Source organism: Oratosquilla oratoria, chromosome 12, assembly GCF_046742065.1.
Source record: "Oratosquilla oratoria isolate Oo_2021 chromosome 12, ASM4674206v1, whole genome shotgun sequence".
Lineage (NCBI taxonomy): Eukaryota > Metazoa > Arthropoda > Malacostraca > Stomatopoda > Squillidae > Oratosquilla > Oratosquilla oratoria.
In genome coordinates this window covers 65,025,400-65,037,545 of record NC_134788.1, presented here as the reverse complement: position 1 = coordinate 65,037,545, position 12,146 = coordinate 65,025,400, and positions in this window count along the sequence as shown.

Below are 12,146 nucleotides of genomic sequence, written 5' to 3'. Positions count from 1 at the left end.
GCAAACATATCTTATCCTCTGATACCACGGTCTGCCATAATACTGTCCCCAGATTCAAACATATGTCCTTGTATTAAACAAGATCTTTCGATTATCTGTCTGTCAGATGAGCTGTCACCGTAGCTATCACCCATATAAGAAATTAGTCCACCTGGAGTGCAGCTGATCATTGTCTTCAGTGTTGCGATTTTTATAAGTCGAAAAAGTTGCACTTTGTGCATTAACATTACTGGGTTTTTGAATCAGCACCTCTGTTGCATCCAAAATTACTCTTGTTGATGGAAATTGTTTTTTGAAGTTCACTGGCATTAAGTCCTGCACTGTGTTTCTTTCTGGCCAAAAATTGATTTCTTGGAGTTGGAAGAACATAAAATTAATCCATACATTCACAACTTTGATGCATAAGTTTGACTGATTCTGAATGCAATAGATAATTCATTATCATTGGCCTGTCTCAACTTGATTATAGGTAAAAACGACTGATCTTCCGCTAATAATAAATCATAGTCCATTCCATCAAGATTATTGACAGCTGGACCAAGCTGTATAATACTGAATGGCCTTATTGTAATTTTTAAACCGGAAGATAGAGAATCTAGCATTCATAGAATTTATTATCTCACATTGGATACCATGGTCCTGGACAGATTTCTCTCCGTCAATGTCACTTTGTAGAATCTCATTTTCCCTTTCAGCTGACACTACCTCTTCATTGCCAACATCTTGAATATCTGGTTCATTTTGAAATAAACGTCTCCTCTTAGCTACCCTTTCTGCTCTTTCTGCATTTAGTGTTGAGGTGAACGTGGATGGTGTATTAAAATCAAAAATAGATGGAACTGCACTAGGTTTCAGCCTCTTACATGAACCTGAAATTAAAGCAAAGAAAAATTTAGTTCTTTGCTTATCTTAGGAATCAATAGAGTAAGGTTAGGATAAGTGGTGAGGTCAGGGTTTGAGTTTGGGAGCCACAAAAGAACTGAAAAAAAATGTAGCTCCATTAATTTTTTACGTAAGTGACACCACAATGAAAGTGTGTTAAAAAACCTATGTAACTGTAGGCATATCCTAATTTAAATAATAAACCTTTAAAATCATAATTGTCTTCCTGAGAATATATACAATGACAGGTACATGGGTTAAAAAATAATGGCTGCTCCCCATAACAAAATTCTTACTACTACACACACTTGACATGATGACACAGCATGGGGAACAGGTTATCTTACTGAATTGTTAAAAATAAAATAGTGCCTGTTATTTTTCTTTATATATAGATGACAACAAAGTTGAATATCACTTACCTATAAGACCAGCAGGCATGTAGTCATCTGCTGTAAAATGCTTTTCACAGACAACACTGTGTTTCCTTGGAATCCATGGCTTATTTGTACCTGGTTCAAGGCGTTTTATCACTATTCTCCACTTCATATTAATCTTCTTATCTGACAGAAACTTGTGTCCACCCTTATGTGTTGAACACAGTGGAACAGAGCAATGAAGCGGTATTTTAAAATTAGTTTTATCACATTTGGAAACAAGACTATAAAGCAGGAAGTGAGCTTCATGACTCCTCACACAGTGCTGCCATCTGGTGAGGTAATGCGTGCTTACTCCCATTACTATCCTCATTTTTCTCTCAGTCAAGAAGTCTTTCATCTATTCCAATAATTTTCCTTTAATGTCACCTATTGATTTAATTTTTTCTTATTAGTTTTTTGTGTGGTACTTTATCAAATGCTTTTTGTAGTGGTTGCTGCCCTTTGTATTCTATCTTGCTTATATCCTTCACTCTGTGTGGAGACCATACCACTGACACATATATTAGTCTTGGACAGATTGTGGTTTCCATGAGTTTGTTCATCATTTCTTCATCTTTATAGTGAAAAACCACTTAAATCTTCTGCAGTAGTCTGTGCATCTCACTCACAATCCTGATGATGTGTCAATCACATGACAGGTTGTCTATTATCAACACTTTAGAAATTTTCTCTTCTTTTGCTTTTGCAATTGGTTTACCTTCCAAGGAATAAGATAGTTGTTTGCAGTTATCATCCCTAGTGCTTTGTAATTTTTTATATTGAACTTCATTTTCCATTTTTGCCTCCATGTAAAAATAGGTCAGTGATATTGATCTGTGATTTAGTGGTGTCTCCTTATTACCACCTTTGTGAATTGGTATCGCATTAGCCCTTTTCTAACCAATATACAATAAGACTGTGAATCTTGCTTGCCAGTTGTTCCTTACATTCTTTAAGTATCCAGTTTGAGATCCTGTCAGGTCTTGAAGCTTTTATCACATTCAATGATCCCAAAAGATTGAGAACTTCCCTCGCTTCTACATTCATATTTTCTAAACCTAAATTCTTGCTCCCTGTCTTTCTTCCAAAAAAAAAATTCTCTTTGTGAGGACTGATTGGAAACTTTCATTATCTCTGCCTGAGCTGAGGCCTTTGCAAAAACCTGACCACCCACAATTATCTTGGTGATTACTTCCCTATATCTCAAGTTACCATTTATAAACTTGAAAAATGGTTTCTGTTCATCCTTGCATTGATCTACAACACCTCTTTCAAAATTACTTTCTTCATGCAGATTCTTTTATAGCCATTCATGGCTTGTATGTTTTTCCTTCTTCTCTTCTTGCACTTTCCCCAAGCCATGCCCCTGCTTCCCCCCCTTTTTTTTTTTAATTTTGCACCTTTTGTTGAACCAGTCCTGTTTCTGCTTCTTCCTTCCACCAATCTTTACCATATGTTTGATCACTCAAAGATTTAAAGGGAAGAGCATATAGAAGATTTTTTTGTCCATAACTAGGTTGGATGCTAAGAATAGGTAGTTCAGTGAAGAAATAAACAAGTGAACCAAACAATTGTCAGGCATTACAGCATGATGCTTGGATGTCTATCTATTCTAAATGAATCTTAAAACTTTGAATCATACAACATTGTACAGCCTCTGCAGAAAGTTCATACCATTCCCAGTGAATCATACAACATTGTACAGCCTCTGCAGGAAGTTCATACCATTCCCAGGTTGTAAATGTCAAGAAATATGTCACATTTCCTCATTATTCCCATGGTATTCATAAGGAATCTGCCTCCCAATATTGAGTTGTCTTTGACTGTGTGAATCATTCCTTGGCTCTATTTCCCCATCCTAAAGCTGAAATTAAAAATTTCATGGCCACTTTTTCCTATGGTGCAAAGATAGTTCAAGGAGTTGATGATGTCTGGTTCTTTGGTTAGTAGCAGATCTAATCTTGTGGGAATGTCAGTTCCTCTTATCCAGGTCACTTCCTTTATCCACTGAGTCATTGTGTTCTCCATTGTATTACTAATTGATTGTCAAGTGAGAATGTGAGCACTGAAGAAAGGGACCCTTCTTTCTATAAATTAGTGTATGAAAAGAGATTGTGACTTGCTATTATAATGAAGAAACCAATGAAAACAGAGGACATGTGGTATGATGTCCAAATAGCTACATATACTAACAAGTTTGGATAGTTTATTCTCTCAACTTCCCACAGAAAATCACCAGTTGCAAAGGAAATCTGTCACATGGTGCTCAGTAGAAATAAAAGCAGGTGAGAGAAAATGAATTGGGGTACACTGAGTACAGCAGTTTGTCACAGTGAAGAAGAGACTAATATAGGGCTTGATGACTTGAATATTTTTGAGTAATCACCTGCTTTCATAGCCAAAATTACAAGTATTCCTGTGACTTTATTACTGGCCACCATATAATAAGTGTGACCTTTTTCCTAGCCAAAATGGCGACTATTTCTGACTTTATTACCTAACACTCTCAATATAGCCTAATCTGGATCTACATAACTTAAATCTATGTATAATGATTGAATTATAAGGACAGTTCTCAGGTTTATCTAAGAAAAAAATACACATACAGAGTCTCTGTTAGTATGATATTTCGCTTGTTACAGGAATATCAAGTACCAGCAAAAAAAGGAAAAACCAGAAAGTGTTCCTGTCCAACCGGCTAGATGAGCAGGTGTGTGTCCAAGTGGTGCTTGATTGATAAAGCTGTAACAAGCGAGACATAATAAAGGCTCTGTCCTCACATGGCGTTTCTTTAGATAGACTTTTTGACAACTGCCAATTGCATAGAGATCCCAAGTCGAAACTTACATGAATGTATACCAAGTGTACACATGAACCAAATGTACACATTGGGAGTTCTCATCAAGGTTGCCTCAGTGTTGGTTCTTAATGGGGAATCCCCAATGGAGCTACTTCATGAGGACTCCCCAGTGGTGGGGGCTCTTAGCCCTTTCTTTCAGTGGAGCTTTCTTCTTCATGGGGTTTGGCCAGCCAGAGAGTTAACAGGGTCTCCCAGTTGTGGGACATTTAATATGTTACCCCATTTGAGTTTTGTTCGGGCTTCCAAAGAAGGAACTCCATTATGGAAACCTCCATGTCATGGGGGTGGGTGGGTGGGTGGGGGGGGGGGGGCATTATATAGACGTCAAGCCAGACCGTGCACTTCAATAGGCCTGTAAATATTGCCCCATGTGTCTGTTGAATTGAATCCCTATTCACCATACCTACACCTACAAGGGGCGACATTTTTTTTAAGTGAGGTGTACAGTACCATGTTTGGTGTAATACATTTCCAAACCCCACCTAAGCCCAATATTATGATTTTAGTTAGTTTAATCAGAAACAAAACCCATACGAGACACAGTGTGGTCAATAGCTGTTCATTGAAGTGCATCTTTATTTTTTCTGTGTATCGTTATTTGTATTGTCGGGAAAAGTGAATGGACCAGGAGATTAGTTCAAAGTGAGACAAGCCTTCCAAAGTGATTAATAATTCTTATCAGGCTACCCATTAAGCTTAAGGATTTGATGTACAAATATAGAACAAATTATTATATTCAATTCCCCTTATAACCCAGTATTGTATTTTTGGAAGTCATGTTCACAAAAAGGATAAAAACATTAAAATTGCTATTGACCCTCACCACCAGTGGAATGCCACAAAGCTGAGAACTTGGCCCTCTATTTTTTCTCATTCATATGGCAGAGATCAATGAACAAATGAAAATTTGGTTGGGACTTCTCTTGCTAATGATACTTGTGTACTTAGGACAGTGTCAACTGAAGTGGAGGCTGGACAGTTGCAAGAGAACCTCTCAATACTGTGTTCATACTCACAAATAATATGGCTTTAACAACAACAAAATTGACAATATCATGTACAACTCAAAACTTTACACTAGCTTTACATGAGTATTCATGGCACCTGGTGTGACACTAATGTGTGATGGTACATTTACAGTATATATAACCAATGCGATAAAAAAAGCAACCAAATTGGCTGGATTCTCTGTCCATTTAAATCACGTGACAAGTTACCCATGTTGACCCTTTACAAATTGCTGGTACTCCTGATATTAGAGTACTGTTGCCAGTTAAGGTGTCCATGGAAAGCCGGAAAGATGCAATCAATCAAAGCTATCCAGTGATCTTTCACAAACAAAATCTCTACCTTGCATCACCTTGATTACTGGGGCAGGTTACAGGCCCTTCAACTATTCTCCTTGGAAAGTCGGAGAGAAATATACTGTATACTAAAATCTACATACACAAAATATACACTGGCCACACAACAAAAAACATCAATGTACGCACAACCATCCACCAACGACTGGGCCGACTATGCAACATAGATGGGATGCATCCCAGATTGTCCACCCGGGTGAAAACACTCAAAGAAAATGCCTTTGCACTTAGAAGATCACAAGTTTTTAACACCTTACCATGCCACCTATAGAATAACATAAATCTCAGCCCAGATTATAGTTCAAGTACCAACTGAGCAAATTCCTCTGGACAATCCCCGATCAACCCAAGCTGCCCCGCTACCACATCCGTGCCACCTGTAATAATATTATTGACCAATAGACACAACAACGGGCACTACTCAGAAAACTGGAACACATAGGAGGAATACAAGGGAACCTACTAAAATGTATAGAGGACTTCCTGACTGGTAGAAAGATGAGAGTAGTGCTCAGAGAAAAATATTCAGATTGGAAAGAGGTGATCAGCGGAGTACCGCAAGGATCTGTACTGGCACCAATAATGTTTGCTATCTATATGAATGACATGGATGAGGACGTGAACTGTTACATGAGCTTCTTTGCTGACGACGCCAAACTGTTAAGGAAAGTAGAAATTGATAAGGACTGTGAAGCACTGCAAGAAGACCTGAATAGGGTATGGAACTGGAGTCAGAAATGGGAAGTGGACTTAATACTAAGAAGTGTAGCATAATGGAGTTTCGAAAAAGCAAAAACAGAATATCAGGAAAATATACAATTGGAACCAAGGAAGTAAAAAAAGTAGGATCCGAAAAACATTTGGGAGTAATCATCATGAACGATTTGTCCTATGATAAACAGATTAACAAAATTGTCGGGGAGACTTACAACTTGCTAAGATCAATAAAAGTGGCATTTACATACTTGGACGAAGACATGATAAAAAAAATATTGGTTACATTGATAAGGCCTAGACTAGAGTATGCAGTGACATTGTGGTCCCCCAGTACCAAAAAGAATATAAAGAAACTAGAAAGAATCCAAAGAGCAGCTACAAAAATGGCACCTGCACTTGCAAACCTATCATACGAGGAGAGATTGGCTAAACTGGAGTTACCGACACTGGAGCAAAGAAGAGAGAGAGGTGACCTACTGACCATCTACAGAATCATGAAAGGCACAGAGATACTTGATAGAGAGGACTTACTTAACTGGGACAAGAAGAACACAAGAGGACATGGAAAGAAAATAAAAAAAACATAGCTATAGAAGAGAAATGAAGAAAAACAGTTTTCCTCATAGAGTTCTGGACAATTGGAACAAACTGGATAATGAAATAGTATGTGCAAAAAACATTCATGAGTTTATAAGCAAACTAGACACTGCAAGATACAGTGGCGGGACACTGCGAGCATAGCTCCCCTTCCCGCAAAATACAACTACGGTAGGTAAATACTACATAACTACGGGAAGTACTAGTGGTGGCGCATCAACATGGCCATGGGCAGTACCTGCTGCCCAGAGTAACATTTAACAAGTGTGTCTATGTGTGTTTACCAAATTGTAGGCATACAGGAAAAGAGCAATGCTTGTTTGGTCCCATCCCCTAGATCTAGATAGATAGACTTTATTTGGCAATGAATTGATATACACGAAGTGCAAATAATGACAAGAACATGTAGTTTAGAATAATAATTGCAAATTGCCAAGGATAACACAAAAAGCATGTATGCTTATTTCCATTGTGGTCCTCATTAGATTGTTATTCTACACTAAGTCACACAGACAACATACATAGGGGGTTAAGGGGACCAGAGACAATCATGAGTAATACCAGTCAGTACACATATGACACATAAACATTGTTATAGTTTTGCTAATATTACTAAAATGTTCGTACACATAGGATATTGAGACCAAAAGTTGAGCACCAGCACAAAAAGGAACATTGCATTAAGCAAAGGAACAACAAAATAATGTTAAATTGTAACAAAACAGTATAAGTGAGTGCTATATCAGAGTAATACCATTAATGGTATACTACATTATTCTACAGCTGTATCAAAATGTATGAGTGAGTACTATATCAGAGTAGTACCATTAATGATATACTACATTATTCTACAGCTGTATCAACATGTTGTTATAGTGAATGCTACACTGCAGCTAGGGTCACCTATTAATTAATTCTAACATTTTACCTGAATCTCAGGACGGAGTGGGCAATTAGTATGAGCACTAGGGAGTAGTACATTATAACCTGAAGCACCAGAAGTAGGGTACAGGGGACCAGTACTCGTATGAGTAAAACAACAAGGAGAACGAGGAAAAAGGTCAGATCATAACTGTTCTTGGACCCTACCTGAGACATATACCATATTATGACTAGCAAAACAAAGGTGGAAACCAATTTGTAACATCAAACATTGTTATACTAAACTAAACTTCTGAAGGACAAAAAAAAAGGGGGGGAGGTCAGAACAGTAATGAGTGAATGCAAATTTGGATGGTATTACTCATGGAGTCAGGTATCCCTCACTAACCTAGTAGTACATAAAATCAAGACTGTTCTCTGTCTGTAGCTGAGACATATAGTAACCCTTGACTTTTTTCTTGAAGGTAACCTTGCTATTTGACTTCTTAATGGACACAGGTAGTGAGTTCCATAGTTGAGCACCTGTGAAGTAAAAGCTGTTTTTGGTGAAGGGACCTGCATGAAATACAATAAAAGACTCTTGACTGTTCCGGGTTCGGTTCTCAGCCAATAATGTAAAATTACAGCTCATATGAGGGAGCAGAATTATGAACAACATTGTAAACCTGGTTTAGTTTCAGCTGCTGGACACGATATTTTACAGGTAACATTCCTACCTTGCTAAATTCTTCTATACCAATATGACTACATTGAGATAAATTTAGCATGAATCTAATTATCTTATTTTGAGCAACTTGTAGCCAAGACTTTTTTTTCTGCTCAGACTACTGTACCAAGAGCTACAAGCGTAATCAAAGTGATGTTGTAACAAGGCTGATGCCAGAAGCTTCTTTGTTTCCAAATCAAAATTTCTGGCTTTTCTGTACAAAAATTTGACTTTATGTGAACACTTGGATACAATCTTATCCGTTATGGCATTCCCTAAGAAGGACTGATCTAAGGGTATTCCAAGATAGGTTACCTCTTCTTTTGACTCCAAGACATTAACCCCACATCTGACCTGCACATCACTGTGTTTCCTGAGGTTGGGTTTTGATGCGAAGACAATACTTTCCATTTTACCGAGGTGTAAAGACAGCCTATTATCTATGAGCCAGTCCTGGACTGATAACAGTTCGACACTCAGTTTCTCCTCTACTTCAACTGGGTCCCTACCTGAGACAATTAGTGCGGAGTCGTCTGCAAATAGCCGTAACTTACAGTTCACCGCACCTGGCATGTCATTGATATAGACCAGGAACAGTAGTGGTCCTAGAATTGAACCTTCTGGTACACCACAAATTATCTCTCTGTCATCTGAGCAGGCTTCATTTACCTGTACAAGTTGTTTGCAACCTGTAAGGTAGGACTTGAACCAGCCAATATTTGCCACTCCTAATGCCTGAATTTTTTTTTAATAAAATATCATGGTCCACCTTGTCAAATGCTTTTTGTAGTAGACTCAAATTCATGTAGGCTACAATTCCAACTTAATCTATGTCTTTGACCAATTATATTTAGATTTGAACTCGTGTATTGTTTGAGCTTGGGCTATATCACCTTCTAAGCTATTCCGCATATTTATGCATCTATATGGAAAACTGTTTATCTTCACATCCTTTTGACATGTGGTCTATCTTAATTTACTCCCAGAAACCCTTAAAGCCTTCCCATCTTTAATCAGGACTTCTCTTCTATCAATCCAATCTATCCCCTATAGTAACCTGAATGTTATAATCTTATCACCTCTTCTTTTTGTTAGATCTTACAAAGTTGGCAGACCCAGTCAGTACTTTTAGTCTTTCCTCTTATGATTTATCTGCCAGTTTGGTTGCTGCCCTTTGTATTCTCTCAATTTTGCTTATATCCTTCGCTCTGTGTGGGTACCATGATACTGACTCATATCTTGGACATATTAAGGACTTAAGGGTTTTTTTTATCTCTTCATCCATATAGTGGAACGCCACTTTGATCTTCTGCAATAGTCCGTACATCTCTCCCACATTCCTGGTGATATGTCTGATCAGCCAACGCAAAGAAAATAGATCCAGTACTGAACGAAACCTGCAGAATCATCACAGGAACACTTCACCCCACGCCCACCAACATCCTGTACAGAATCGCAGGCATAGCACCCCCAGATATTCGACGACGCGCTTTAGCAAAAGTCGAAAAGGGTAAACAAACCTCGGACACAAGGCACCCACTACACTCACATGTGCCTCCCCCAAGTAGACTCAAGTCGCGAAAGAGCTTTGCCACCGTGGAGGAGATACCACCTGGTATGTTGCCCCACAATTACAGAATACAACAGTGGAAGGAGTCTGACAGCACAAGTCTCCCTAACAGTACAGTGCAAGGACCCAGTGAAGAGCTCTCAGATGGGGCACTGCTACCAAGACGCGAATGGTCCACACTAAATAGAGCAAGATCCAGAGTCGCCAGAACTGGTGACAATCTGGTTAGATGGGGCCTCAAAACCGACCCATCTTGCGAGTGCGGAGAAACTGAACAGAACATTGACCATGTCCTAAGCTCGTGCCCGCTTTCAACCAATTTAGACAACAATGACCTGGTCAAAATTAACCAAAGAACACTTGAATGGCTGTCTGTCTGGCGTGATAAGCTATGATGATGATCAAGACTCCCAAGTCTTTCTCTTTTGCTTTTGTAATGGGTTCATTTCCCAAGGAGTAGTTTAAGGATGGCCTTTTGCCACTATTGTCCATTTCCTGTACCTTTCATTTTTTGGTATTAAGCTTCATTTTCCATTCTTGACTCTATGTAAAAATAGTATCTATATATTTTTGCAATAGTCTACTGTTCTCCTTGTTTTTCACTTTGTAATTTCTGTGTCATCTGCAAACATGTTGGCATAGTTTGTTGTTCCTTCCATCATGTCATTGGGCTCTGTAATGTTGGCGTTGTTTCGCCTTTTGCAGATTGTGTCCTCCCATTAATGTTGGATTTTTTTTTTTTTTTTAATAAAACAAAGTTGAGAATAATATTTGACATCATTCACCAAGTCATATGTCACCCTTCGCTGAAGTATTCCTGCTGTGATATTTTTACCCTCCTTTTGTGCGTCCTACATACATCACTTCTGTTTTTGTTCATTTTTAGACCATTTCTTCCTAGTCCCGTGTTCCGTCTCTCCACCCGCAATTGCCCTGTCGCAGTGGTTTTCAACCTGTGGTCCCGACATGGGCCCCTAAGGAGTCAGGGTTCTACGATCGGGACCCCAAACTAAAAACTAGTGGTGCTTAGTGAAGGCCAACTGATTCTATTCAGTGTTGAGTTGGTTTCCAGGAGGCTAGAGGACAGCAATACAGTATGGGCATGCAGGAAGGGAGAGCATCGAATGTAGGATGTTTCGGCTAGAACTCTGCAGGGTCGGACGTTTCGGCCAGTCCTCCAAATGTTGCTATTATCATTTACTTGTTATTGAAAGAAAATATATTAAAATAATGAAAAAAATACTTATATATCATATCAAGTGACAATATTTTTTGCACATGCAGTGACGTGATGCATCCTACGACCCGTCACACACTGATCATAGAAATCTTCGGAACTAGCCTTTCCAAGTTCCTGTAGTTGGCGAGCGTAGTTCGCAAGGGTGTCCCTGCCAGCCAGCGGTCAGCCAATCAGGAACTTGGAAAGCTCCTCACGTTCCCGCCAGCCTCCCTTAAAAGTTCGGCGTTTCGCCGAGATGGGCAGAACCGTACCCACCAGCGCACACAACAACATCTCCTCGTCCAATCTTCTAGCCGTCCCATCGAGCCTCGCCGTTATCATCTGCTACCGCCTCGCTGACGTTAGGCTCCACGTCCAGCTACAATCATAAGCTCCACTTAGCTGTGGCCTTAGTCCGAGCTTCACCTACATTTCTCATGTGACCCTTCTAGTGTCGCACCTTGTGGCTAATTACCAAAAGAAAGAGATTAGATATTCTGTTTTTCATTTGTCCTGCCGTTGTTCCGAACTAAAACTACTACACACATACTGTGTGAAAACTAAATGAAATTTATGAAACAAATTATCAAAATTGAAAAGTATACAGTACACCAAGCCAGGGCACCAAGCCTTCAAGCTTAAAAGGTTATTTTCGCTGGGCCGAAATCACCGGCGATTTCGGCCCAGAAAAACCTTGGGCCGAAATCACCTGATCCCCACGGGAAAGAGTGTTGAGGACCCCTGCTCCGTCGTGTCAGCAATCACAACTGCATCATAGAAATATAGAAAAAAAATGTAATAGAAAATCGATAGAGATAATAGAAGTAGGAAATATAGATAGAAGATAGAAATAAAACATAGATGTAGAATTAAAAATAGAAATAACAATTAAAATGGCAGTATAAATAAAAAGAAAATGAACATATGAAA